Genomic DNA, 11,689 nt, shown 5'->3' with positions numbered 1-11,689 from the left:
AAGCCATTTACAATGCACACTTCACTTCTCTACAGAGGAAAAAGGACTGTAAGTTATCTAAACTAATACCTGCCACTAGGGGCTATAACAATGGTACCCTCAACTCATCTAACAACATTGTCAATCTTTCCAATCACACGCTTAGCCCAGCAGAAGAGTCTGTCCTATCTCGGGGACTCTCTTTCTGTCCCACCGTCCCCACGAACATGATACAGTTCTGCGGTGATCTGGAAGCCTACTTTCCTCGTCTCCGACTCAAGGAATATTTTCAACGCACCACTGAACAGTGCACTGACCCACAGGAACCCTCCTACCAACACTACAAAAAGAAGAATTCTGCGTGGACTCCTCCTGACGGTCGAAATGACAGACTGGACCTCTACATAGAGTGTTTCCGCAGACGTGCACAGGCTGAAATTGTGGACAAACAACATCACTTGTCCCATAACCTCAGCCGTACAGAACGCAATGCCATCCACAGCCTCAGAAACAACTCTGACATCATCATCAAAGGGGCTGACAAAGGAGGTGCTGTAGTCATAATGAACAGGTCAGATTATGAACAGGAGGCTGCCAGGCAACTCTCCAAGACCACATTCTACAGGCCACTATCCTCTGATCCCACTGAGGAATACCAAAAGAAACTACACCATCTGCTCAAGAAACTCCCAGCTACAGTACGGGAACAAATCTACATGGACACACCCCCAGAACCCCGACCAGGGGTATTCTATCTGCTACCCAAGATCCATAAACCCGGAAACCCTGGACGCCCCATCATCTCAGGCATTGGCACTCTGACGGCAGGATTATCTGGCTATTTGGCCTCTCTCCTCAGGCCCTATGCTACCAGCACTCCCAGCTATCTTCGAGACACCACCAACTTCCTGAGGAAACTACAATGCATTGATGTTCTTCCTGGAAACACCATCCTGGCCACCATGCATGTAGAAGCACTTTATACCAATATTCTACATGAGGATGGACTACAAGCTGTCAGGAACAGTATCCCTGATGAGGCCACAGCAAGCCTGGTGGCTGAGCTTTGTGACTTTGTCCTCACCCACAACCACTTCAGATTTGGGGACAACTTATACCTTCAAGTCAGTGGCACTGCTATGGGTACTCGCATGGCCCCACAGTATGCCAACATTTTTATGGCTGACTTAGAACAACGCTTCCTCAGCTCTCGTCCCCTAGTGCCCCTCCTCTACTTGCGCTACATTGACGACATCTTCATCATATGGACCCACGGAAAGGAGGCCCTTGAAGAATTCCACCTGGACTTCAACAATTTCCACCCCACCATCAACCTCAGCCTGGACCAGTCCACACAAGAGATCCACTTCCTGGACACTACAGTACAAATAAGTGATGGTCACATAAACACCACCCTATACCGGAAACCTACTGACCGCTATACGTACCTACATGCCTCCGGCTTCCATCCAAGACACATCACACGATCCATTGTCTACAGCCAAGCCCTAAGATACAACCGAATTTGCTCCAACCCCTCAGACAGAGACAAACACCTACAAGATCTTTATCAAGCATTCGTAAAACTACAATACCCACCTGGGGAAGTGAGGAAACAGATTGACAGAGCAAGACGGGTACCCAGAAATCACCTACTACAGGACAGGCCCAACAAGGACAATAACAGAACACCACTGGCCATCACATACAGCCCCCAGCTAAAACCTCTCCAGCGCATTATCCACGATCTACAACCTATCCTGGAAAATGATCCCTCACTCTCACAGACCTTGGGAGGCAGGCCAGTCCTCGCTTACAGACAACCCCCCAACCTGAAGCAAATACTCACCAGCAACTACACACCACACCACAGAAACACCAACCCAGGAACCTATCCCCGTAGCAAACCTTGTTGCCTACTCTGTCCCCATATCTACTCTGGCAACAGCATCAGAGGACCCAACCACATCAGCCACACCATCAGGGACTCATTCACCTGCACATCCACTAATGTCATATATGCCATCATGTGCCAGCAATGCCCCTCTCCCATGTACATTGGCCAAACCGGACAGTCCCTCCGCAAAAGAATAAATGGACACAAATCGGACATCAGGAGTGGTAACATACATAAGCCAGTAAGTGAACACTTCAATCTCCCTGGTCATTCTATTACAGATTTAAAAGTCACTATCATTGAACAAAAAAACTTCAGAAACAGACTTCAAAGAGAAACAGCAGAACTAAAATTCATTTGCAAATTCAACACCATTAATCTGGGCTTGAATAGGGACTGGGAGTGGCTGGCTCACTACAGAAGCAGCTTTTCCTCTCCTGGAATTGACACCTCCTCATTTATTATTTGGAGTGGACTACATCCACCCTGATTTTTGAATTGGCCCTGTCAACACTGGTTCTCCACTTGTGAAGTAACTCCCTGCTCTCCATGTGTCAGTATATAATGCCTGCATCTGTAACTTTCACTCTATGCATCCGAAGAAGTGAGGTTTTTACTCACGAAAGCTTATGCCCAAATAAATCTGTTAGTCTTTAAGGTGCCACCAGACTCCTTGTTGTTTTCCTAATATCCCCAGTGATTCTACGGGACAAAATCCCAGGGAGGGAATAAAATTCTGCCACCTTAAACTAGTGTTTTCCGTGCCTAGAATTCAGATGGCACCAGGTGGATCAGACTGAACAGGTTACAAACCTCTCCGAGGCACTTACTTTCTCAACAGGGACTTCTGTTTTCTAGTAAAATGGGTAAAAGGAAAGGAGAAAACTCGAAAGAGGCTCCTGCTCACACTCACATATGTGAACCCTAATACTCTCTCAGTCCTCAAAGAGAGCTCGAGAAGGAGACTTGCTGAAGCAAAGCCACAGGGGTCTCTGAGGTTTCCCTGGCCCTGCGCCCCTGTTTTGCCTGGCTGATGTGAGCATCTCTCTCTGAGGTCACCACCTCCCTAACAACTTTGACCAATAGGCTGAGCTCCTGCAAAAGGCCTTTGTGATGTCACTGCCACACCCACCCATCCCCTGAAGTGCTAATATCCTGCTGCTGGCCTGACACTTTGGAGGTTTGAGCTACTCTCTGTGGATCACCCCACTCAATGCGTCTTCATTCTAGGAAGCAAGCCGGTTAGACAGTAAAACATTAGAGGCTGCTCCCAATGCTACACTCAGTGTTTCCAAAATTAATACACTTTATGGCCAGAAGAGACCTTTAGAGCATCTCATCTAACCCCCTGCATATCATAGGCTTCCTGTATAGGACAATAGTTACTTTTTGGGCACAAACATTCCAGAAAGGCATCTAGTTTCATTCAATGACTTCAAGAGATGGAGAATCCACCACTTTCCCTTTCACTGAGTGCCAGGGGGCTCCATTTCCCCTTCCACTAGCTCCCCATTTACAGTGAGCCAGAGCAGTACCTGCAACAGAGAGCGGGAGTTGCTGAAGGCCTCAGAGGCACAACCCCTGCAGTGTCTCAGGCACCTGGCGCAAGTGATGGATGATGCGGAGCTGGTGCCTCACTTTGGCCGTGACGCCCTCCTGCTGCAAGGGAATGAGAACCTGTCAGACTCAAACGCCCCGAGGAATCAGGGGGAATTAAGGGCACCTGGAACCAGCAGTATTTCCACTCAGCACCTGCCCAACACTGAGGGATGAATTCACCTCCTGAATCCCAGAATGGAGTCTTCTTGTCCTTTCTAGTAACCTCCAGTGCCAATCCCCCTCCTTCTAGGGTGAGCTCCTGCTACCTCCCCCTCAGTGTCCTTGACAGCTGTTCCACCTCCAAACCACAGCTTAAGTCATCAGAAACCTCTTCTAGACCCCCACCAAGGTTGGGCTGGGAGGCGGGTCTAGCAGTGGGGGCAGGAGGGATTCTGGCAGCAGTGAAGTGGGTTGCGGGGAGGTTGAGATCTTGCCCAAGTCATCCGAGACACTAACGCTAAGCCACAGGATGGCAGCATCTAGTGTCTGTGGAGTCCAAGCACTATTTCAACCTCACAGTTTTGGATGAACTTCCCACAAGAGGAGGTGAAGATCATCCCCAGCAACACACACACACACACACACACACACACACACACACACACACACACCACTCCTGGTGGTGGGAGGGGAACAGGAGAAAGGACAAAAGAAGTAAGAGATGAAGAGAAAGGAAGGAGGGATGGTGGAAAAGGTAAAACGAAAAGGACAAACCCTAATGTCCCCAGTGATTCCACGGGACAAAATCCCGTGTGGACTACAAAATTCTGTCACCTTGAACTAGTGTTTTCCATGCCTAGAATTCAACGGGCACCAGGTGGATCAGACTGAGCAGGTTCAAAAACCTCTTGGAGGCTCTTACCTTCTAAACAGGGACGTCTGTTTTCTAGTAAAATCAGTAAAAGGGAAGGAGAAAACTCGAAAGAGGCTCCTGCTCGCACTCACATACGTGAACCCTAATACTCTCTCAGTCCTCAAAGAGAGACCTCGAGAAGGAGACTTGCTAAAGCAAAGCCACAGGGGTCTCTGAGGTTTCCCTGGCCCTGCGCCCCTGACTGATGTCAGCATCTCTCTCTGAGGTCACCACCTCCCTAACACCTTTGACCAATACGCTGAGATACTGCATGTAGCGGGGCGGCCTGGCTCCCAGGCGCCCCAGGAAGTCAAGGCCACCGCGGCCTGTCCCCACCCCCCGGAAGTCAAGGGGCGGGACAGGAAGTATAAAGGCCAAGCCACAGCGCTCAGTAGCTGGCCGGCAGCGGGAGAGGACAAACGCTGGTGCCCGAGCTCCCGCGGACCTGAGCCTGCCGAGAGCCCGGTATCCTGAGGAACGGTCTGAGCTTCCCCCCGCCAAGGGCCCAGAGGGAGTGACAGACCTACCTGCTGCTCGGGGCCCGGAGCAGCCCATGATCTGCGACCCAGCAGACGGAACTCAGGAGGAACAGGTACCCATGGAGGAGGAGATGGGAAGTGGCCCGGGGATAGCAGACCCCGAACCCATGTCAGTGTGTTGCGGTCAGGATCCCCACTGACTGCGCGGCAGACGGACTGCTGCGGATAGGGCCCCGGGCTGGAACACAGTGGAGTGGGTGGGCCTGTGTTCCCCCCTGCCACCCCGTGCTGGGTGGCAGTCTCTCCTCCTCCTTGTCCAAGGGGCCTGGGCCTCTGACTGACGATTGGTTTGCTGCCCCGCCCTGACCTAGGGCCTGGGCTAACCCAAACTGACCCAGCTCCTGCTACAAGGCCTGGGCCGCTGACTGACTACTGGTTTGTTCCCCGCCCTGACCTAGGGCCTGGGCTAACCCAAACTGACCCAGCTCCTGCTACAAAGCCTGGGCCGCTGACTGACTACTGGTTTGTTCCCCGCCCTGACCCAGGGCCGGAGCTGTTGATTGTGTGCTCAGTCCCTGCATAAGGGCCTGAGCTCTGAACTGTTGATTGTGTGCTCAGTCCCTGCATAAGGGCCTGAGCTCTGAACTGTTGATTGTGTGCTCAGCCCCTACCCAAAGGTCTGGGCCCTAACTGTTATTCGCTTTGTAGCGGGGCGGCCTGGCTCCCAGGTACCCCAGGAAGGGACGAGCCCCACCCCGGAACTACTACACTGCAAAAGGCCTTTGTGATGTCACTGCCACACCCACCCATCCCCTGAAGTGCTAATGTCCTGCTGCTGCCCTGACACTTTGAAGGTTTCAGCTACTCTCTGTGGATCACCCCACTCGATGCGTCTTCATTCTAGGAAGCAAGCCGGCTAGACAGTAAAGCATCAGAGGCTGCTCCCAATGCTACACTCAGTGTTTCCAAAATTACTACACTTTATGGCCAGAAGAGACCTTTAGAACATCTCATCTAACCCCCTGCATATCATAGGCTTCCTGTATAGTACAATAGGTACTTTTTGGGCACACACATTCCAGAAAGGCATCTAGTCTTCATGAAATGACATCAAGAGATGGAGAATCCACCACTTTCCCTTTTACTGAGTGCCAGGGGGCTCCATTTCCCCTTCCACTAGCTCCCCATTTACAGTGAGCCAGAGCAGTACCTGCAGCAGGGAGCGGGAGTTGCTGATGGCCTCAGAGGCACAGCCCCTGCAGTGTCTCAGGCACCTGGCACAAGTGCCGGATGATGCAGAGCTGGTGCATCACTCTGGCCATAACGTCCTCCTGCTGCAAGGGAACGAGAACCTCATAGACTCATAGACTCATAGACTTTAAGGTCAGAAGGGACCATTATGATCATCTGGTCTGACCCCCTGCATGCTGCAGGCCATGAAACCGTCCCTACCCCTTCCCTGGACTCTGCTGTTGAAGTCCCCAATCCTGTTTTTAGTGACTGCAATCGGCAGAGACCCTCCTGCTAGAGATCCCTGCCCCATGCTGCGGAGGAAGGCGAAAAACCTCCAGAGGCTCAGCCAATCTACCCTGGAGGAAAATTCCTTCCCGACCCCAAATGTGGCGATCAGTAAGACCCCGAGCATGTAGGCAAGAGTCTCTAGCCTGACCCTTGTTTGCCATTATACTATTTACCTACCATTGCTTGGCTTTCCTTGACTACTATGTTTTACCATTAAACCATTCCCTCCATAAACTTATCTAACTTTATCTTAAAACCAGACAGGTCCGTCGCCCCCACCGTTTCCCTCGGAAGGCCGTTCCAATATTTCACCCCTCTGATGGTCAGAAACCTTCGTCTAATTTCAAGTCTGAACTTCCCCACGGCCAGTTTGTATCCATTCGTTCTGGTATCCACGTTAGTACTAAGCTGGAATAATTCTTCTCCCTCCCTTGTATTAATCCCTCTAATATATTTAAAGATAGCAATCATATCCCCTCTCAGCCTTCGCTTTGTCAGACTGTTGCCAGCACAGAGTGCCCGAGGCAAAGCAACAGAGGGGTTCGTTGCCCGGTGTGCTTCGCGTCAATAAACACACCAGGTGGAGAAGCAAACAAAGTTTATTTGGGATCCCAAATAAACTTTGTTTGCTTCTCCCCCTGGTGTGTTTATTGACGCGAAGCACACGGGGCAACGAACCCACTGTTGCTGTCCTCGAGCACACCTGTGCTGGCAACAGTTTTGGCGCCCAACGTGGGGCTCGAGGCTGAAATTTAGCCTTGCCCGGACCCCTCTCAGAGGTCGACAGATTGCGGCGACGACCAACGCCCAGCGCGCACCGGTGACTTTACTGGGGGCCTCGGCGGAGACGTGGTTTGGTCGACCCCGGAGGGCACAACGGTGCAACGCGCTCGAGTAGTGGAGAAGCAGCTGCGGGCGACGGTGGGGAACCGGTCCCGTGGATAGGGCGACGGTGCAGAACCGGACCCTTGGATAAGGTAGGAACAGTCCAGTGGGGACTTTATCTGTCTTGACCTGGGGACGCCCAATGTCTACCTGTTATGACCTGGGGACGCCCAGTGTCTCCCTACGGGGCAGGGACAGAGTATGGCAGGCAGGGCAAGGTGTACACCCTTGGAATGCATTCTGGTGAATTGGAAAGTGTTTGGATCGGATCCGTTGATTAAAAGTAAACTGAAAAGGTTCTGTACAGTAGACTGGCCTCAATATCAGCTAGAGGACCAGGAAAGGTGGCCACCGGAAGGATCACTTAATTATAACACGATCCTTCAATTACTTCTGTTTTGTCAGCAAATGGGTAAATGGAATGAACATATGTATGTACAGTTGTTTATGTTGCTAAGAGATAGGTTAGATATTTTGCAAAAGTGTAATTTGACTCCGACAGGTTCGGTAGTAGCTATTGTTAGTTCCCAGAACCCCCCCACAGCTGTAATGGCAGGTCCGGTGTCCCCTTCGGCTATCACACCCCCACCATATAAAGACAAGGTGTCTCAGGTCCCAGAGATTGCCCCCTCGGTGGAATTTTATCCGTTGATCAGTGAGACCGTGGTGTCCAGACATGGCTCAGATAGGAATCAGGCCACTACTATGCAGGTTTACACCCATGTGCTTTTTAACCCGGTGGACCTAGCAGTCTTTAAGGCACAGGCAGGGGAATTCTCTACGAACCCAAGCAAGTTTATCTGGGTCTTTGAAGGGTGCCTGGCTAGCTGTAAGCCTGATTGTGATGATTGTAATGTTCTTACGCGGACCCTGCTGTCTGAGGTGGAGCGTAATCAGGTTGTGTCTAAAGAAAAGGAAAAGAGGCAGGCGAAAATGATGGTTGCAGCAGTACAGGCCGGTGGCAGGGGAAAATTCCAGGAAGGTGGAAGGGACCGGGGAATGAGAGGACGTGGGCGCCCTGGCTCACAGGAAAGGCGTCTGGGTCGCAACCAGTGTGCCAGATGCCGGAAGGAGGGACATTGGAAAAATGAGTGCCCCGAAAGGGAAGGTACCCCTATGATGGCAGCGGAGGATCAAGAATAGGAGTGTCAGGGGAGACGGACCATCCTGCCCCTGGAACCCCGAGTAAACATGAGGGTGGGAGACTTGGACATCAACTTTTTAATAGACTCTGGAGCTGCACGAACAGCCGTAAACCAACCTCTGCAGCTGCCTGTGTTAGAGTCCCTCACTGTGGTGGGTGCCTCAGGGAAAGGAATCAAATGCCCAGTATATGCCCCAGCGGAATGTGCTTTGGGAAACAGAACTCTATCTCACAAACTGGTTTACCTCCCTGATTGTCCAACGCTTCTACTAGGATGGGACCTGCTTTGTCGCTTAGGAGCCACCCTGCATTTCACCCAAGATGAAATAACCCTCACCTTACCCCCAGAGAATGCCTGGATAATGACTCTTGCAACTGAGCCCTCAGCTTTGCAAGCCCCAGAGTGGAGCCAGTGGGAAGACAAAAGGAGGGTTAAAAAGCAGCTTTGCTGGACAGTGCTGGCCCAGGGATTTAAAAATTCCCCCACCCTTTTCGCCCAGGCCCTGGCCAGAGACTTGGGGGAGTGGGACAATGAGGACAGGGTCCTCCTCCTGCAATATGTGGATGACTTGTTGATTGCTGCTGTGGGTCTCACCCCTTGCCTTAAAGCCACTGTGAGCCTCCTGAACTTTGTTGGACTCCTCAAAAGTGGGTGTGCTCATCCTGGTTTGTTGCTCCAAAGCTCTGTATAGAAGTTATTTTGCTGGATAATGGCAATGTGTATGTGTTCATTGTTGGGAAAAGGTGTATGAGTGAAGAGTGGAAGTTTCCTTTGTAAGTTAAAAGAAGCCAAGAAGGAGAGCAGGAAAAAGAACAGAACGAGTTATCTGAGGGAAAAAATATAGCTAGCAAGCTCAGTCCAAAGATAAGATGCTGGCACCATCCAAGGACACTGCCCAGAGCTAAGACTTGGCCGACAGCCAAGAAAAGGGGGGGCCTGAATGTGCCCAAGCAACTATGAGATCTGCAAAACACTGTCAGGCATTAATGAAATGTGTTAGGTTTCTTTTCTCACAGAAAAAAGACGTGCTAACCAAAGACCCTAGCAGCCCTGCCACTCATTGAAACAAGGAGACTGAGTCTACGTAAAGTCCATCAACGAAAAACTGCTTTGGCTCCACACTGGAAAGGCCCTTTCCAAGTCCTGTTCACCACCAACACCGCTGTGAAGTACCAAGGACTGCCCACCTGGACCCAGGCTTCTCACTGTAAAAAGACCCCTCCACCTCGGGAGGATTCTCCGACTGATGATAAGCCTATTTAAAGACAGGGTGATGTGCTAGTAACCTCTCCCCTGTATGATGCTGAACCACACTGTTTCAGGAAAAGAGAAGAAGGAACACTTGCTTCACTGAAACCACAAAGTCCAGGAATTCCTGACTACAAAAGACATTAAGAACTGACCCTGGTGAAGAAACAAAGAATTATACGCTGGCAGGGAGGCTGTTAGACCCCTGGCCTCCCAGGTACAGGCTGAATGTCTAGTCTGCCAAAAGAACAACCCTCGACCAGAAGATATCGGATGCCCTGCAAATCCCCTGGAAGCTCCACACTCCATGGCGACTGCAGGCCAGTGGAGTAGTGGAACGCACAAATCAAACACTTAAGCGGCACCTCTCAAAGGTGTGACAAGAGGCTTCCCTTAAGTGGCCTGATGCCTTACCCCTTGTTTTGCTCCACATGCGCACTCTCCCAAAGGGCAGGTTAGGGCTCAGTCCCTTCGAGATTATGTTTGGAAGGGCATGGCCTATGAACGGTACACCGGTTCTGGCAGGGAAGTGGGAAATGGGGTGTGGCTTTTTATCTCAGTATATGTGCTCTCTGTCTGCTGTTCTCTGTTCTCTCCACAGGTATAGCAGAGATTTGCAGCCTCTCCCACTGGATGCCCCTGTCCACTCCTTGCAGCCAGGCGATTCCATTCTCGTTCGGACCTGGAAGGACTAGCCTCTCCAAGAGAAGTGGAAGGGACCCCACACCGTCCTGCTGGTCTCCCACACAGCAGCAAAGGTCAAGGGACACAAGAACTGGATTCATCACTCCCGTCTGAAGGCAGTGCCCGCTCCTGAACGGTGGACCGTCCAGCCTACGGAAAAGGACTACCAGCGACGACCTGAGATTTAAACTGTTATTCAAAAGACAATAAGGCCTGCTGGGAATGCCCTGTGGTCTCTTTGGACAGTCTCAGTGCACTCCCCGTGAAAACTCTAAGCGTTGGTTGTGTTTACTCTCACAGGGCCAGCCTAACCTGGTGGCCTAGTCCTTTTGTTTTTAATCTGCCTACTATTGGTAATTGATATTTTGTGGGTATTTGGGGAATTGTAATTGTTAGGCCCTAGGGTCACCTGCCCAGCATGAGTTCAGGTCCAGGGTCCGCCACAGTGGTACTCTTTGCCATAGGGACACTCCTCTCGTTACCTCCCGTTTTCCCCCCAGGCACATGTGGGATGGAAAGGGATCCCTACTAACTTGGAAACAAACACATATGAGTCCTTGAAAGTTTGCTTTGCCCAAGAGTTTAACCTCTCTAACTGCTGGGTATGCTCCCAAATCCCACACCACGCAGCAGGGTTACCCTGGAGGGTGGTCCCCCAAAATTGGTCAGATATCTGTTGGGGATGGTTCAGTAGGGGAAGAAATACCTCGGGTACCCCCTTGTCACAAAACTGTACCATTGAATCCCAGTATGCATTAAGGGACAACCCCTGGCTGCCCCAGGCAGCGTAAATCTTTGTATGCCACCTCAGAGCCCATTAAGGAAGAAGCTTATGTCCCAGAAAACTCACAGGACATTAACAAGCACGTCCTGTCGGCCGAACAGGCTTTCAAGCAGTGGAAGGCCCAGGAAAGGAAACCCACAGTTTTCAATTCCCTTTGAAGTTGGTTGCCCAACCTAGGAGGACTGGGGGGTGGCCTTGTGCGTCTCCTCCTCACCGGTGTGGTATTGTGCCTGGTCACCCTCCTCCTAATTGCTTGTTTTAAAATGCTCCTCCGTAAGCTTTGTGCCCCCCGTTCCTCAAAAATCCCGGCATACCCTCTCATTGAAAACCCCAGCTTCATAGCACTTAATCATATCTTGTCCACAGAATATGAGAAAACTCAGCCAAAAGCTTGTTGAGTATTCTCAAAGGAGGGAGCTGTTGACGTCATTAAGCCTCACCCTAGGTAACTCGGGAGGGTGGAAGGCCACTAAGTGTCAATGAAGCCTTCCTGCACTAGGCCTAAGTGAACCAAACTCTATCCTTCCATGTTTAAACTCTAATCAACCTCAAAAGCCAGGTGCAATTGGAATATGTAAGCAACCAGTTATCTGTGTGCAACCCCCTGCTCAAGCA

At 51.0% G+C, this 11,689-nt stretch overlaps 1 long non-coding RNA gene across 1 annotated transcript; it reads left to right on the top strand.

Annotated features, from left to right (window-relative positions):
• The first annotated feature begins 6,064 nt into the window (after nt 1–6,064).
• Nucleotides 6,065–11,218, top strand: LOC135978118 (uncharacterized). Its single transcript, XR_010595530.1, has 2 exons — nt 6,065–7,305; nt 9,375–11,218. It is a non-coding gene; the product is annotated as an uncharacterized LOC135978118 (long non-coding RNA).
• Nucleotides 11,219–11,689: the final 471 nt, after the last annotated feature.

This window comes from Chrysemys picta, unplaced genomic scaffold (assembly GCF_011386835.1).
Source record: "Chrysemys picta bellii isolate R12L10 unplaced genomic scaffold, ASM1138683v2 scaf127, whole genome shotgun sequence".
Classification (NCBI taxonomy): Eukaryota; Metazoa; Chordata; order Testudines; family Emydidae; genus Chrysemys; species Chrysemys picta.
Note: the sequence above shows the minus strand (reverse complement) of the source record. Positions and strands in the feature narration are given on the sequence as shown.